At 35.4% G+C, this 18,428-nt stretch overlaps 1 protein-coding gene across 1 annotated transcript in view; it reads right to left on the reverse strand.

Moving 5' to 3' along the window:
- The window catches only part of ZNF469 (zinc finger protein 469), a 687,769-nt gene extending 684,507 nt beyond the window's left edge, over window positions 1-3,262 (reverse strand). Inside the window, exon 1 of the mRNA XM_074286232.1 lies at window positions 2,802-3,262. The gene's annotated coding sequence lies outside the window, so the exon portion shown is untranslated. The remainder of the gene's footprint in view (window positions 1-2,801) is intronic.
- Between the last annotated feature and the right edge of the window lie 15,166 nt (window positions 3,263-18,428).

The following is an 18,428-nucleotide window of genomic DNA, read 5'->3' on the forward strand; positions in this document are numbered from 1 at the left end:
TATCTTTCATTAAAAAAAAAAGAAAAATAGAGAGTTTGGTCTAAATAAATCAATGGTCAAACTGATCGGTGTTTTAGATGGTTGAATTGAAGACATCTTATCAATCGAAGGCATGCAGGTTGCCTCTATTCTTCAAAAATCTAATCAAGTTTTTGTAATAAATTTTAAAAATAGAGTTGGATTTGTACTGAGTGCAAGTTCCATAGTTTATTTATCATTGGGAATAATTTCTGCCACTAATTTAGACACCCTGCAGTAAGGGTGATGTTGGAATAATTTTGGAAAATCAAAAGTGTTTAAAGAGAAAGATACAACCCTAAGCAACAAGTTAAAGTAAGAACATGTTCTGTATGTGCCTTTATGCAAGGAAGATCTTTGAAGATGGAAGCCAGCCATTAAGCAACCTGAGTGGGTCCTGGAGCTGAAAAGGGTAAGTTTTACAAAATTCCTGTCATGGCCACAGATGAGGTGAGTTTTAAATTCCAATATTAGTTAGAGGAGATTGTGCGACAAATTATAGGAAAGGGAGAGGCTAGTGATCTCAGGAGTGAGAGAAGAAGATTCCAGTCTGAGAGCTTTGCTCATTTGCCAGAGGTAGTACTTACAGTCAGACAGGACACACGCAGAGTTTATGACATAAACTTTTACAAAGAAAAAACAAGGGTCATGCAATTCTCATCCCCAAATACAAAGATATTCATTCAATAGAAGGAAAGAAGGAGAGGAAGAAAGAAGAAAGAGAAAGAAGAAAAAGGGGAAAGGAAGGGAGAGAAAAAAAAGAATGAAAAGGAAAAGGAAGGGAATGAGTAAAAGAAAAGGAATAACAAAAGAAAAGGGGAATGTGTGAAAGAAAATGAAAAAGGAAAGTAAAAAAGAGAAAGAAGAAAAATCATCCCAAATTAATAATCAAAATAAGGATGTCAAATTAAAGGCCAAGTTTAAAAAGATAACTCAAATTCTGAAGCAGAAAAGAGACCTTAGAAAGCATCTAATCTGGAATCAGAAGACAAGAACCTTCCGTGTGTTGAAAAGTCTTTGCAAGGAACTTATGAATGAGAAGACTTTTCACGCTCAAAGTCGTAAAGACACACAAGTGGTGTTGGAATCTTAATCACCCAGTAGGGCACTAACGCACTCAAAGAGCTGAGTCTGAGAATCATGGTCCTGTTTTTTCCTTTCAGGATTCTGGGAAGAAGCCCGCCTTCCGTCAGTGAGAAGGCAGGGAAAAGCACTACGGTATGGACCTTTAAAATTCCACATATGATGGAACTGATGAAATCAAGGCCATGGGTTATGACGACTGCCAACAGATTAGAACCCCTGGCAAGCCCATAGTCTGGAAGAATAAAGACCATATGAAAGGAGCGACACACGGCTCGGGCTCAAATGACCAGGAGCTATCAATGCTCATACTTTATTGCTTAAGCTACACATCACGTCTGGAAGAAATTTTCTTTCAATCTGGCATTGGACGGGGGCTATGATGAGGTGAGGGGCTATATGGAAGGGAGCGGTGCCTTCTGCTCTAACAGCTGGAAGTACTGGCCACCGATGGAGAGAGGCCGGACCAGTAGCCTACCAAAGGTCAGAAAGCGTTGCATTCTTGAAGCAATGACTCCAAGAGGAAGGAATCTTGCCAATTATTTTCACAACCCCAAAGCCACCTACACCCACTCCCCTGCTACAGTTTGGGATGCTGGAAGGCATGAGAAATTGCCAACACATGTGAAAAACTCACCAACATTTCTAAACATCATACCGAGTTACTGCACGGAGAGTACCGTGACACAGAGGTCCGTGTGGGGAGAAACTCAGGTCTGAAAACCAATCCCCCTGCCTCCCTTGGCCACAGCAGAAATCATCCTATTCTTCTGGTGTGATCCGTCCATTCCTCCTCTTAATTTCTCCTTTAAAATTGACTGCCACTATAAATTAGGGGGGCATCCATCCTCCCGGTAGGTGAAATTAAACTTTTAAAAATATGCTTACAAATAAGTCCACCCTCCTAAATGGAATTTTTTGGACTTCTAATATAGCGAAGATGTCTTTCACTCAGGGTTTCAAGAAGGGAAATTTATGTTAGAAATCTGTCACATGAGTCTATCTCCTGACTTGGTAATGGAAAGCAGACACTTTGAATAAATAACAGGATGAAATCTTTGTTGAAACACGCTCCAACCAATCAATTCAAGTTTTTGCATCATCATAATAAATGCTTTGTCAACAGCGCACAAAGGAGCGCGTTCAATCACATATGATCCCATACATATTCGGCTTCCCTCCCAAATCCATGTAGATGTTGAGAATACAAGCCTTCCGCGATTATTTTATCTGAGAAGTCCTAACTAAGCAAAAGGCACAACAAATAAGACAGCTGCTGGTAGCTTCTTCCATATTTTAATTTCTCAATATAAGGACCCTCAGAAAATCTTTTACCTAGAGTTCGTGAAAAAGGAAACAATAAGGTCTTTTACCTTAGAGAGCCCATTACTTCAAGAAGCCCCTCATGGTTTCAGATTAATATCACAGACAGATCTGCATTCCAACCAAATGAGTTCTGAGTTTTTGGCATTCCAGTCAGTTTCCCGCATTTTCAACAAGCAAACAAAATACCGGCTTGCCTCGAGAATGCTCCCAACTCATATCCATCAGATGGCTGGGTACTCTGCCTTCTCTACATCAATACCGCACGCTGCCCTGTCCCCTCAGATCACAGTTGTCTGCCGTCCTCAGGCAGCCAGGTCAAAGAATGGCAATCATCTGCAAGCATTTTCTTTAGACAGTAAGGTTTGCACACTTACCCTCTAGGAAGTGGTGGCAATATGGCTATATGTCTTGTACTATGGGAAATGTGGCTGGACAATTATTTATGTGTTTTTCCTGACTTCCTTTGGACACAGAAAAGTTGATTGCAGTGTTGTATGATTACGTCTGCATCTCTTTCTGAATCGTTTCTTCTCAGCTGGAAAGTCTCAAGTTCCAGGCTGGGGTTCCCCTCTCCGCCTCTTTCACACACACTTAACCCTCTTTTTGCCTGGTCAAAGAAAACCACAAGCAATCTGTTTCTCCCTTTAGAGGATTTGGCAAGACGGAAAGAAGGAGTATTGGGTCTCCTGTTTATCTTTTCTCTTTTCTTTAAATAAGCTTGTATTTGTGGCTAAGATGTTTGTATTTCTTTCCACAAATGGCTCTCCTGCTTACTCTCTCTCACCCTTTCCCATTTCTTTTTTTTTTTTCCTGAAATGTCCTTCATCTTCTGAGACCCCAGAATGAAGCACCTATTTGATAAAGAAGCGATCTTAATTGGATTGGGGATTGTCTGGATAATCACCACAATTCTTTGCTTACAGCCCAGCTCCCGATATTTAACCATCAACAGCTGGAGATCAAAGATTCCACCCTTGCTAACTCAGAGCTGCCAATTGTCTCAAATCCAGGTGTTGTAAACTAAGCCATTCCTCTCTTTGCATATATACCTCATTCACCCACACGCTTAATTCTACTAGAAATCTGGGGTGTCCTGATTTGGGGATCCTTGATCTACAACTAAAAGGAGAAAATCAGAGAATTGTTGATTTAAAGATTCAGACACCTATTTTAATATACTTATAATAGTTATAAATAGCAATTATTTTGTAGAGGAAGAAACTTAGGTCCAGTGTGATTAAATGATTTGCTCAGGTGGAAAGCATAATACTGGAGAGAAGGCTCTAGTCCTAAGATTTCATTGGGGTGGAAATTTACCTTCTGCAACTCAGTTGTCACTTGGAATTTGAAGGGGATGGGTCTATATATGTGTTTTATATTTACATAAATAGGTGATAGATATATCTCAATACAGTTGGTTTCCTTTGTAATCCTATATATATTTTTTATTTCATTTTATATATTTTTATTTTATTTTGTACATTTATATATTTTATACATTTAAAATCATTATTTGGAGAAAGGGACTGTGGGCTTAAACAGACTGCCAAAGAAGAGTCTAGTCCTAAGATTTCACTGGGATTTGGTTTCTTTTGTAATCTATATTTTATACATTTTTTATTTTATTTTATATATTTAAAACCATTATTTGGAGAAAGGGACTGTGGGCTTAAACAGACTGCCAAAGAAGAGTCTAGTCTTAAGATTTCACTGGGATTTGGTTTCTTTTGTAATCTATATTTTATACATTTTTATTTTATTTTATACATTTTATATATTTAAAACCATTATTTGGAGAAAGGGACCGTGGGCTTCATCAGATTTCCAAAGGGTCATGTCCCATTTCCATTCCACCCCCCCACACACACCATCCCATTCATCCCACCCCTCTGTGTGCACATGTACCAATATGCACACACACACACACCAAGAAGCCCTTCCCAGAGAAAAAATTTCTTTGACCTGGGGAGTTTCAATGATTTGCTTTGTCAAAGGCAGACTCAAATCCAGAACTTCAAAATCAAGCATTTGTTAAGTGCTAATTATGTGTCAGGCTAAGCACTGAGGAAAAAGAAAAGCAAAAACAATCCCTACCCTCAAGGAGCTCCTGCTCTAATGAGGGAGACAGTTTCTATCCACAAGATGTATTCACTGTAAATGAAAGGACATTTCAGAAGGGAACCTGGGTTGAAATGGTACTGAGAAAGGTCTCCTGCAGAGATAGAACCAGAGAGGGGTCTTAAGGGGAACTATTGGAAGCCAGGAGATGGATGTAAGGAACGAGAACCTCAGGGAGAGATGGAGAAGAAATATGGAGTCTAGAGATGGAGTCTGAGGAAGAACAATAAAGCTATTGTCTCTAGATTATACTTATACATGTCAGGGAAGAAAGTATACCATGTCTGATATCGTAGGAAGATTGCAGAATGTTAGACAGTGAATTAACATTTATTTTAAAAGTATTTATTAAAAGTAAAAGTAAAGTTATTTGTAGAGCTCAATGTCAGCAGCCTGAAGTGTTCCGAAAACACAGACATTCAAGGGGAAGACTCTAAACTCCCAGAGGTGTCTGCAAGCAGTGAAAATTTCCTAAAATGATAAAGTAAAATGCTAGGTTTCACTTTCACTAGAGAACTTTAAATGTATGGTCGATGGCAACCTGGAGATGGGGTAAAGAACATTCCTTTTCAGGCATGGGATGGAGCAGATGGCAGCCTCTAAGGTCCTTTCTAGTCCTAAGCATTATAATGTCATTAAAAGCAAATTGGAGAAACGCAGAATAAATTATCTATCAGCTCTATAGATGAAAGCAAAGTTCATGACCAAACAAGAAACAGAGACAATGATAGAAGCTAAAATAGGTGCTTTTGATTACATAGAATTAAAAAGGCTTTTTTGCAACTAAATCTAATAAAACTATGATTAAAAGGGAACAAATTAACTGGGGAAAAATCAATGCAGCAAGTTTCTCCAATAAAAGTCTCATTTCCAAGAACTGATTCAAATTTATCAGAAAAAACCCATTGGCCACTTGATAAGTAGGTATATCTAAGGATATGAGGTTGTTCAGCAATTGACGAACAGCTGACTAAGTTGTGGTCTATGAATGTAATGGAATATTATTGTGCTATAAGAGGTGAGGAAATAGATGATTTCAGAAAGACACCGAAAGACTTATGTGAAGTGAGAAAAACAGGGAAAAATCTGTATTATAACACAGATATTATTTTAAAAAGAAAGAACAATTTTGAAAACATCAACTGATGAAGAATGAAATGGGCAGTCTGAAGAATAATGCATAGAATAAGAATAATACTATGAATATAAAATATCTAGTAACCTGAAAGAACTATGATCCATTCAATAACCATCCAGGATTCCAAAGGACCAATAATGACCCATGCTATCTATACAGAGAGATGATTGATTTAGAATGAGGCACATATTTTTATATGCAACTATTCAAAGCATTTATTTTGCTTTTTATACATATTTTATAAGAATTTTTTTCTAATGGAATAAAGATGGATGGGAGAGAAATTAGTTTTCTGTGATTTTTAAATATAAGGATCAAAAGATTGCTACAGATGTAAAACATGGAATGCACTTTAAGATGTTCATCATCATTATTGATTAACTGTTTTCCATTGTTACAAGAAACCTCTCACAAGGTAGGAATTATCTGGAAATGTAAAAATAAAATACATCAATAAAAATGAAAGGGATAAGACCAACCCTGTGAAGTACATGCTGTTATCATTCCCAATTTACAGATGGGAAAACTGAGTCAGAGAATGACTTGCCAAGGGTCACACAGCTGTTAAGTGTCTAAAGCAGGACTTAAACTGAGGCTTTATTTCTGTCTCCAAATTCCAGGCTCCATCCATCATACTATCTAGCTGCTTCAAATCTGAATGCTTGCGCCAAAGCCGATTGCTTTCTCCACTAAATCAAAGCTGTCTCTAATGTCCTTAGAAGCATCATTATTTGACAGCGGGGATCAAGTTTGGATTAGAAAGAATTAATGCTAACAATGGCACCCCATCCTTTCAGGAACCCAGTCTGAAAATGTGAGATTTTCTCTGCCTCTCCTCTCTCAGCCAGCGCTTATATCCAATCAGTTAACAGATCCAGGCATTTTTACCTTGATGGAATCTATCCCCTCTTCTCCGCTGAAGCTTCTGTCTCTCAGAAAAGTTGGTCATTTTGCCAAAGGTCATGCAAGAAACAAGTGGCAGAGATGGTTGTGGTATGTTCAGGTCTTCATTGATTCTCCCCTGGATTATTCTAATAGCTTCATCTGGTTCCTGTCATAGACAGATTCCATCCACCAAGTATTAGAAGCATATGTTAAGCCCTGGGCTAGTCCCTGGGTTGGGGTGGGAGGAGTTCCAGGATAGAAAGACAAAATGAAAAATATTCCCTGCTCCCAAGGAGCTTACAAACTCCTGGTGTGTTTTCCAGCTTTCCCAACAATTTTTACTAAATAATGGTAGCCATCTCTAGGGTAGGGACAGAGGGAAAGAAGGGGAAAAAAAGAAAATGGAAGTTATGTGATAACTTTATTTTATATTAACATGGAATAGCAAGTTATACATAGGAGTTGCAGTTTCATGAGCAATCATTTTTTTTTCCTGTTTCAGAAATGCTTGTTTTACTTCTTAATTAACAAGTAGTTAAATAAATAAATAAATAAATAACTGAAACTTCTGATATGGAGAGAATACAAATTAACTGATCATAGAAGTTTAAATCATGCCCTAGAAAAGGTTTTTCTGTTGAGCAAAAGTTGACCAAAAAGTTGGAAATCAGGAAGTGACGACAAGAAAGTCACCATTCTATTAGGCAGCTTTACTGAACTGTTTTGTTTTTGGTTTTGGTCAAAAGGTACCATGGGGATGGAATGGGGTATTTGTTAAGAAGTGTCTATTGTTTCAAAACTCGAGGTGACAGTGATTTTTTGAATATAAGGTAAGGGCATTAAATTATATAATCTCCAGGGTTTTTTCCAGCTCTATAACTCATGTTACCAAGTTTCCCATGGACATTAGCAATCAGTGCCAAAAGCATCCAAGGGGATGAGCTGATTCTAAGTATGAGAAGGAAGCTTTGCCTGGCATCTCAGTAATGGAGTTCCCTTCCCTTCCAATTTATTCCATCCACCCCTCCTGCTTGATGAGCCACAAGGGCAAAGAGAAAAAGCCGGTTTGGATAAGGAAACGCAGAAAACAGTTTCTCCCATATGTGTATGTATATCTCATATATATATATATATATATATATATATATATATATATATATATATATATATATATATATATATATATATATATGTATATATATAAATATATATATATATTTATATATATATATATATTTATATATATACATATATATATATATCTGTATGGTGTATTTATGGGTTTGTGTATTGCAAATATATATATATATATATATATATATGTTTATGGTGTGTCTGTGTATATATATATATATATATATATGTATACATATCTTTCATATGTTTATCTCTCATATATGTATATATATACATATTTGAATGTTTACTTTGCAAACTTTAAAAAATGATATAAATACTAGATATTATTGCTGCTATTATTATTATGATGATTATGATATACCTAATATGGCTAGGTATAGTAAAAAGAATATCAAATTTGGATTCAATTTTAGATTTAAATTCTGCTTCTACTACTTATTAGGGTATGTGGAGGTATTCAGGAAATCTGGCCCCTCTGATATGAGGGCTTGCTGACCCCTTTTCGGGGCTGCTCATCTACCTGTAGTGTGGGTCTGATTCACCCAACTTTCACCTCTGTAGCATGTACAATGGCCATACCCTAGTAAACTGTCTCAGAAGAGGGACTAAGCTAAATTAAGGATAACTGTTTCAAACAAATCAATGAGCGCATGTGAAGAACGCTCCCCCAGTTACTCAAGAACTAATCCAGGTTTGTCATGGTCCTCTAATCCTTCAGGATTTTCCTTCTTTCTGAGTATTTTGTAAATCAATCCCTGATTACTTTCAAAATATTGCCTCTGTACAGAACTCATTCCAACATTCCATCTCCAGACACCAGGCCTTTTCATTGGCTTTCCCTCATACCTAGAATGCTCTCTCTCCTCATCCTTTCTCTCAGAGACCTCCTTCTTCCATGCTAGAGTCATCGAATGTCCTTTTTCTGAGCTTACCTTTTACTTAAATTGTCTATATTTACATAACTAAAGTTTTTCAGCCTGTCTACCTCATTAGACTGAATTCTTTGGGCATAGGGACTATGTTTTTGCCCTTTCTGGTATCACCATCATTTACTGCATTACCTAGCATTTAGTAGGTATTTAATGAGTATTTACTGACTGAGTTCATCACTTCCATTTGCTCTTTCCTGTTTCATTTCCTTTGATACTGTTTCTACTCCCTCACTGAGAGTATCAGGAACTAAGACATTAGAGTATGAAGTTTTTGAAGCAGATGGAGTTCACAATCTGGCAGATCAGAGTCAGCTAAGTGTCAAGGTGTAGTGATGCTCAGGGCAAAATTGGAAACTGAGACTAAGAGAAATTAATTTTAACTATGGTGACATGATTGAATAACGGCCAAAAAAGTACCAGATCATCAGTTGTAACACATTAGAACTAAATTGTGGGTATCTCAAAGATCGTCTAGTACAACCTTCATATTGTACAAATAAGGGAACTGGGGGCTGCTGGGTGGCACAGTAGATAGAGCACGGGACCTGAAGTCAGGAGGACCAGAGTTCGAATCTGGTCTCAGACACTTAACACTTCCTAGCTGTGTGACCCTGGGCAAGTCACTTAACCCCAATTGCTTCACCAAAAATAAATAAATAAATGAATGAAATGAAATAAGGGAACTGGGGCATTCAAGGAGGAACATAGCCAATTAGTGAAATCAATATGAACAGAATCCAAGCCAGCCTGAGACTTGTTCCTAAATTTAGGATTCAGGGGAAACTTACTTTGATTTTAAATAACAATTATTAGATTTTCTTTGCTCATATGCTTTTGGTTTCAATGTTCATGAACTCTAGCAGATTCCAAATCTCAGTCCACTTCTGTATTTTTCTAGGGCCACTCGAGATTTGGCCTGGATGTTTTGAGATAATTACTAGGGGAACATTCAGTCTTATCACCAAAAGGAAGGCCAAGAAATTTGTATATAATGGTGACCAAATCTACTTGCCAACAATTATTCACTTTCTTCCATGTGATATATAACAAAAATAACTATATGAGACTTTAAAGTTTGCAAAGACCTTAATATAGAAATCCTGGCAGATCAATGCTATTATGTCCATTTCACAGATAAAATGGGAAACTGAGGCTAAGAGAAATTAAGTAATTTGCTTGGAATCACATAGCTAGTGTCAGAGGCAAGATTTGACTCCAAGTCCAACAGTATCAACCATACCACTTCCCCAATTTTTTCTAAACCTTAATGTGCTATATAAATGCTAGCTACTATTATTGTTAATATGGTAATTAATCAATAAGCATTTATTAAGTGTGCTAGAAACTGTACAGGACAGTAAAGATTTTCCCTGTCTTCAAGGAACTTAACATTTGGGACTTTGGGAGGAGAGGAGTGATATATACATTTATATAAGTAAACACAAAATAAGTGTCTTAATGGAAGAGGAAAGCACTATAAATTGGGAGAGTCAGGAAAGATTTCAAAATAGAAAGAATCTAGGGAGACAATTTAGGCAAGAGGGGAAAAGATATTGAAGTTTTTAAAACAGATAGAGTTCACAATCTGGCAGATCAGAGTCAGTTAAGTGTCAAGGTATAGTGATGCTCCGGGCAGAATTTGTTTATTAAGTGGCCTAGGTCCACAATTATTCATTTGTAGCCAAAAATCGAAGTCAAAACCTCAAAATGAAATATGCTCCTGATTAAAAAAGGTATATAAATTCGTGCAAAAATTCATTTTTCCCTCCAACCACCACCAATTTATCAATTTTTTTTAAGTTGAGATTTCTTTACAAGAATTCAAGAGCTCTTTCAAAAGTATGAGTGAGGTTTGGGATGACGAGAAAGGCGTGTGGTCCAAGCGTGACAGCACGTGCCTGGAATTCAATCCTGTTCCTGACCCTGTCACTCTTGGAGACCTTCTGTGGGTTTCTATAATGTACATGTGGAGAAGGGAAAGAGTTCTGGAAGCGTTAAACAGGGTGGAGGGAGAAAGGGGTGCATTTTGAAACATACAAAGGCAGTTGACCGAATCTTTATGGAACGCACATAAATAAGTCTACATTCAGCTGTGATTTTCTAAGAGTAGACATTCTTTCCAGCAATAAAAATCACAATTCAGGCATGTGCCTCTAATGTGTAACATGTATGTGTTTATGTTTGCATGTCTGATGTGGAGGATCCAATCAATGTACTAGAGGATGACAATGGGGACATATAGACTATTCATCTCGTTCATTCTAACAAACAACCTATCTCCCTCCTTGATCATTTATTTATTTATGTTCTTTACATGTCTTCTATGAATTTCAAAAAGAAACCCATAAACCCTTTCATCAATCCAGGACGGCACAAAAATACAGCCAGAACCAATAAAACACAGAAAAACAAAAACAAAATCACAATCACCAAAAAAATTAAATAAATAAGAAGGTCTCTACCAAGGAAGTTAGCATGAACAAAAATGAACAGACCAGAAACCTACAGCACTAACCTGACCTGGAATGCCCTAGGATTCAGAAGACAGCAGAGCTCTAACTGGAAACATTGAATCCTTAGAGAACTCTAAGTGCAAGAAGACCAAAGGTGGAAACCAACAAGAAGAGCCTAGGAAAGGATGGCCAGGATTACTGGGTCCTTACTACCCCTATTCAAGAGGACGGGAGAAGAAAGAGCTTTTCTTTGCTATAAAGTCTCAAACATGAAGTAAAGCTTGAGATATGAATAAATAGAAGATACTGAACACTTTGTGAAAAGTGGCATTCAAGAGGGTGACTCAGAAGAAGAAAGTAACTCCACAGCAACTCCAAGTAGAGAGGAAAGAAATGACTTCACTACAAAACTTAAGAGTATGTGAAATAAAGAGGAGGATAAAAATAGAATGGTGTGACATAAGAGCTATGGAGGGAAAAATTAGGAGAATCAACAGTTTAGAAAGGAAGGTGGAAAATCTTCAGGCTCTGAAGCTATTCTCCCAATCACTACTCGAAAGGTCAGGCTGGTTCTGAGGGCAGCATTTTATGCAGGGCTCTAAGATAAATCTACATTGAAGATTGAGTCTAGTAAGCCATTTCCTTATGTTATAACACAAGAGTCCCCACTGGTGCGCCTCTCTTTTGATTATCAATTGATATCTGTCAGTCAGAATTATTTAGTTTTTTAGTAAGCCATATTTTGCTAAAATAGTACCAATTGGTACAAAATCCTCCTCCAGAAGTCCATATAGAGTACAGGCAACTCAAGCTTAGAGTACGCTTTTCTAGTTCTTGGAATTCCTCTGTAGGCTAGAGTTTTCAAGATGTTCTTATTAGATATGGAATAGCTTTCTGCTGAGCTCCTTGTAGAGTTCCAAGGCTTTCTTTCCTCAGTGAATTTAATTTTCTCTAGGGTTCTAATACAGATAATATTAGTATGTTGATCAGAATTCTCACTCCTCTGTCTCTCTGAAGCTCATAAAGTTGTCTTCTAGTTAAGTGGTAGCTGGTAAAAAATGATGCTCCATTCCTCCCCTCCCTCTTGAATTCTCTCTCAGGGGCTTGGCTAAATTGCTTTCTCCCCTAAACTGCCTAATTAAAATGTCTTTTCATCTAAACTATTGACATCATTCATTTGTTTCAGTCACATCTGACCCTTGTGACCCCATTGGGAGTTTTCTTGGTTAAAGACACTGGAATGGTCTGACATTATCTTCTCCAGCTCGTTTTACAGATGAAGAAACTGGAGCAAACAGAGTTGAGTGACTTTTCAGGATCACACATTAAATGTCTGAGTATCAATTTAAACTCTGGTCTTGCTGACCCGGTTGGTGTTCTATCCACTGTGTCAACGAGCTGCCCTCCAGAAAGCTACCAGTCATTTAAATGCTACATTCTAAATAGGTTTGCTACTTTATACAAGATCACAAAGGATAATGGGTTTTATATTAGTTTAATATACCTTCAATTGATTAATTTAATATAATATGTATCAAGATTTGTATATTACATATACCTTAATGTATAATTGATATATGATCATTTAATTGATTCAATATTCCTAATTATTAATAATTAATAGACTGTTTCATCTTTTGATAAAATTGACCCCACTATCATACCTACCAAAAGAGCTGACTCTCTGAAGTGAATCAATTAAACAGAACTAAGTGATTCTGTAAGATAAGAAACATTCAAACAAAATCAGAATACCAGGGTGAATGAAGTAGAGAAAAATAAAAAGTATTTGCTATCAAATAAAAGTGAACTGGGAAAAAGTCAAGGAGAAATTATTTAAAAAGAATCAGATTCTTTGAAAACTATGACACCCCCCCCTCCAAATGCCTGAACATTCTTCCAAGAAATCATAAAATAAAACTGCTTAGTTGGAGAGCAACATGGAAATGTGGAAACAGAAATAGTACATGGGTCATTTACTAAAAGAAATCTCAAAATAAAAACTCCCAGAAATATTATACCCCAAATCCAGAGCTTCTAGTTAAAAAAAAAATCAATCTTGCAAATAGAAAGAAAGAGTCAGAAGGAACTACTACCAGGATCACACAATTGCTGTTAGCAATTGGTCTAAAGGTGGAGAAATCACAGAATATGTTATTCTAAAAAGCAACAAAAAAGGAAGGAAGGAAGGAAAAGAAAGAAAGAAAGAAAGAAAGAAAGAAAGAAAGAAAGAAAGAAAGAAAGAAAGAAAGAAAGAAAGAAAGAAAGAAAGAAAGAAAGAAAGAAAGAAAGAAAGAAAGAAAGAAAGAAAGAAAGAAAGAAAGAAAGAAAGAAAGAAAGAAAGAAAGAAAGAAAGAAAGAAAGAAAGAAAGAAAGAAAGAAAGAAAGAAAGAAAGAAAGAAAGAAAGAGAAAGAAGAGAAAGGAAGAATGAAAAAAAGAAAGAAAAACTTGCTCTGCAAGACTAAGTATAATTCTAAAGGAAAAAAGAATAAATCCTCAAGGAATTAATGGACTTTTGATCATTTATGATGAAAACACCAATATTAAGAATTTTGATGTGAAAAAATCAAGAGAGACCAAGCAAACTTAATACATTTGCAGATTCAAAGGAGCAAAATTATAATGAGATGTTCACATGCTAAAAGTGGGAGGAGACACTTCAGAATCCTAAAACAAAACAAAAAAATATTAAAAGTTGCTAGCTGATATGAGTTCTTAAAAAAGAAAGGAACACAGCTACTGCTGTAAAAATTAAGAAATTTTACAATAAATTTTACAATCTTTCAATCTTGGTAAAAGAAATAAAGTAAATTATTCAAAACCATTTCACCTAATTATATGATAACAAAATTAATTATAATTGAAATACATGGATATTTATAAGAATATAAATATCTATATTAAGAAAAAAATAGAATTTTATTAACTTTATCTCCAAAAGAGAAATTGAATAAGCCATAAGTGAACTTCCAGACAGGATGGGGAGAAACCCAAGTTTGTATGGATTTACAAATGATTGTTTTCAAGCATTCAAAGAACATTTAATCTCAATATTGCTTAAACTATTTTCTAAAACAGAAATTTCCTGTCATATAAATATGGTCTTGATACCAAATATGAAAGAGAGATAAAACTCTGTACTAATATCCCAAAAGAAATTTGGCAGAAACATATCGAATAAAACATTATCAAATGGACTATAGCAACACATTCTTAGAAAATTACACATTATGATCATGTTAGATTTATAGTAGAAATTTAGGATTTCTCTAATCTCTAGAAAAATTATAAACAAAATAGACCATATGAAAAATAAAAACAACTATAAAAATCATGTGATTATATCAATTTTATTATTGTTTAGTTGCTTCAGTCATATCTAATTCTGTGACCCCATTCAGGGTTTTCTATTAGAAGTGTTTGCCATTTGCTTCTTCACTCATTTTACAGATGAGGAAACTGAGGCAAACAGGGTTAAGTGATTTGCCCAGAGTCACACAGCTGATATCTGAGGCCAGATTTGAATCTAAGAAAATGAGACTTTCTGATTTCAGAACTGGTGCTCTATCTATTGTACCACTTAGTTGGTTGATTATTTCAGTATATGGAGAAAAAAATCTTTTAACAAAAAACACCATCCATTTATGTTTTTTAAAAATCCAAAAAAGCATAGAAATAGATGGACCTTTTCTTAATATGGCACATGATATCTATGTAAAACTATATGCTAGCATGCTGTGAGAATGCTAGCTTTAACCTTTACAATAAGATTTGGGGTCATAATTATAACAAAAAAAAGAGTAAAGCAAGGATAATCATAATAATCATTATTTCTAGAAATACTATCTATGACAATAAGACAAGAAAAAAGAAATTGCAGTGATAAGAATAGATAAACAAGGATCAAAATGATCACTTTTTGCAAATGATATGAACTAAGAGAAATCTAAGTATTTGACTAAAAATTAATTGAAAAAGTAACCAGCAAAGCATTGCTCATAAATCATAAACCTTTCTATTACCAATAAAAGCCAATTGGACAAAGTAAAAAGGGATATTCCAACCAAAATAACTACAAAATATATAAAATGAGGGGATCTACTTACCAAGATACAAAAATTATATGAATACAATTTCAAAGTGCTCTTTATAGTACAGCAGAAGAACAAGTTTGATAGATGAAAATTACCAAGAAACCCAGATTCATTTCTCTGAGGAAGAGTTTTTATTATCATAAAAACAAATAAATAGCCTTAGGGAACTCTATGGCCTGAGGGAGGAGCTTACTTGATATTTATATGACAAGGGTTGTCTCTTCCCAAGGGAGGTAACTCCTTCAATCACTGGTTGGAACAAACCAGCTTTTGCTGAAGCTCCAGATCTTGAAACACTCCACCCAAACAGCCCATCCCAAACTTCCAATGCCTGGCTGAGTGGGCATCCCCCTGCAATCAGATGCCCATGCAGAAACTAACAAAGGCCCTGCTGGGGCCCATTCCAGCAGAAATCAAGGACTAAAAAACTAAAAATATATTAATTATTCATGATAGAATTATGCCAATATAATAAATATGGCAATATTCTCTAAATTGATTTACTTATTAATTCCATAAAAATCTAACTTCAAAAGATATCTTGGTAAAGTTAAAATAAATAATAATAAAAATTATCTGAAGGAACGAAACATCAAGAGTCTCAAAAAAAATAATGAAAAAAGTGAGAAAGAAGAGACCTAATTCAAACTGAATTACAAAATAGTCATCAAGGAAACTGGTTAAAAACTAGGAAAGTTGGTCAGCAGAAAATATAGGAAGAAGAGATCCAAAAGAAAATAAACATAGCAGTAGAGTATTTAATAAACCCAAAGATGTAAGCATTTACTAATTACTAGGAAAACTTAATAGCAATCTGGAAAAAATTAACTTTAGACCAACATTTTATATAATATTCCACAATAAGTTCAAAATGGGCACAGAACCTACATATGAAAGATCACATCATAAAATACAGTAGTAGAGTGGTAGCTATCGCAAATAACTTTGCATAGGGGGAAAGTTTTTTGCCAGATGAGGTGAGGATTGCAGCAGAGAAAATAGGAAACTTTAATTACAAAAATTAACAAGCTTTTACATAAAATTAATGTCACTAAAATCAGGAGGGAAAGTTAAATGAGAGGGAAAAAGAATATATGTTTCTCTGCAAAAGGTCTGATGTCTAAGCTCTAGGAAGTGATGCAAACATAAAAGAACTAGAGCTATTCTCCAAAAAATAAATGTTCAAAGGAAGTTCTCAAAAGGAGAAATGAAAGCTATGAACAATTTTATGAAAAAATATTCCAAATCATTAATAATAAAAGAAATATAATTTTTAAAACTACCACCTTACACCTGTTAGGTACAAAAAGGGGAAAAAAGAAAAAGGGAAATTACAATAGTTTTAGTGGAGGGGAGAATGAAAAAATGTATCAGTTTACTGTTGGTTGATATATGAATTATGAAAAACAAGTTGCAACTATATCCAAAAAGTCAACAAATTATGCATATTCTCTGACTCTTTAATATCATACCAGACATTCCTTTTCTCTCTCTCCCTCCCACTCCTATCCCACCCTATGAAATATTCCTAATTGAAAAAATATCCATAGTAGCTTGTTTTGTCATAGTAAAAAACTAGAAACTAAGGAGTGCCCCTTAAGTTGGGGAATGGCTGAATAAATTATGACATATGGATATAATGAAATATGATTGTGCTTTTTAAAAATAACCCCAAAAAGAGAACAGATTCAGAGAAAGTTGGAAAGACTTATTTGAACAGATACAGATTGACTAACTAGATGACAATGATGAGTAGGAGGAGGAAGAGGAGGAAGAGGAGGATGAAATAGTTCTAAGTTAGCAAAGTCCTTAACACATTTTATTTCCCTGGGAGGGGGATATTATTAGATATTAGATGAAGAAATTGAGGCAAAGAAAAAGTAGTGCTCATTGTCTGAGGCAAAATTCAAACTCAATTCCTGATTCCAAATCCACCTATGGTACCAAACTCAAATAGAAATGGGAACATACAAGGCACATATTGATTTAGAAAACCATAAATTAGCCTTATCTCATCATACTTTGTTTTACTTTGTTAAACATATCTTGCTTCAGTTTCACATATGATTCCATGGTGGGGAGGAGTCTTAAACCCATTAAAAAATGTAAGTGTTGACTATTGGACAAATGGGTAAAAGCCTCAACAAACCACATCCCCTCTCATGAATATACATTTATATGATTTGGTGTAAAATCTCGTTAGGTGTACAAAAATAACAAACAACCGCCCCAAAAAAATGACTTCACAGAGCATTGCAGAGCAGTTCTTCCCAATTCTGGATACACATATGTTCTTTATCAGAGCTTGGGGGTCTTAGAGATGATGTTCTATTATTAAGCACCTAGAAAGAATTGATGGCTGCTTCTGTTGACTCAGGGCATTTTGAGGATAATGAATCTTTCCCCTCATTGGCAGCTAGGTAGGTTAAATAAGACAAATAGGAAGTTTCACATCCTATTCTATATTCCCAACAAAATGCATCAGTAGTTATAATTACTATTTAGTTAAGTTTTTCCACCAATACATTTTGAGAGCATTTCAGTTAACATTTTTTTAATGTGTAGGAAATGAATATCTCTTCCATACCTGATATAGATTGTATTTTATGTACCTTTCTACTTGCTCATTTTGGGGATAACTGAACTTAGCCAAAACCTTGTCCATGGGGCCCTGATGTCAGGTTGTAGCAAACTGAAAAGGATAACAAAAGGAGACTAAGTTCCCCCCCTCAAATCCAGCCCAGTCTGTGTTACCTTTAGGGATCCAGAGCAAAAAATGTCTTTTAGTGAAGAATAGAAAAGGTCAACTGCCCCAACCTGCTGGGCTCTGCATCAGTATTTAATAGTAGATGTGACCTTAGAGAAGTCCTTTCTCTTCTCCTGTCTCTATAGACATTCAGAGAAGTGATAGAGAACCAGAGGGGAGGACCTCTTGTAATGAGAAAGAATCAAAAGGAAGGATTCCTAGTAACAAAGGATTATATGACTATGAATCTGCCAAATGGAAGAGTACAAGGACTTGACTTTGCCTTGCTTGCTTGCTTCTCCCTTAATGATTACATTTGAGTTCTCTTTTTAATTGCTAAATGTTGCTTTGACTGATGGACAATTTCAAATAAATCCACAAGCCAAACACCCAAGAAAGTGTTTTCCTTCTCAAGTTTGCAAAAAAAAAGAATGATTGGGATGAATATTGCATCAACTTTTTGTATTTTATTCTTTGTTAATAGAAAGGAAGAG

This window comes from Sminthopsis crassicaudata, chromosome 2 (genome assembly GCF_048593235.1).
Source record: "Sminthopsis crassicaudata isolate SCR6 chromosome 2, ASM4859323v1, whole genome shotgun sequence".
NCBI lineage: Eukaryota > Metazoa > Chordata > Mammalia > Dasyuromorphia > Dasyuridae > Sminthopsis > Sminthopsis crassicaudata.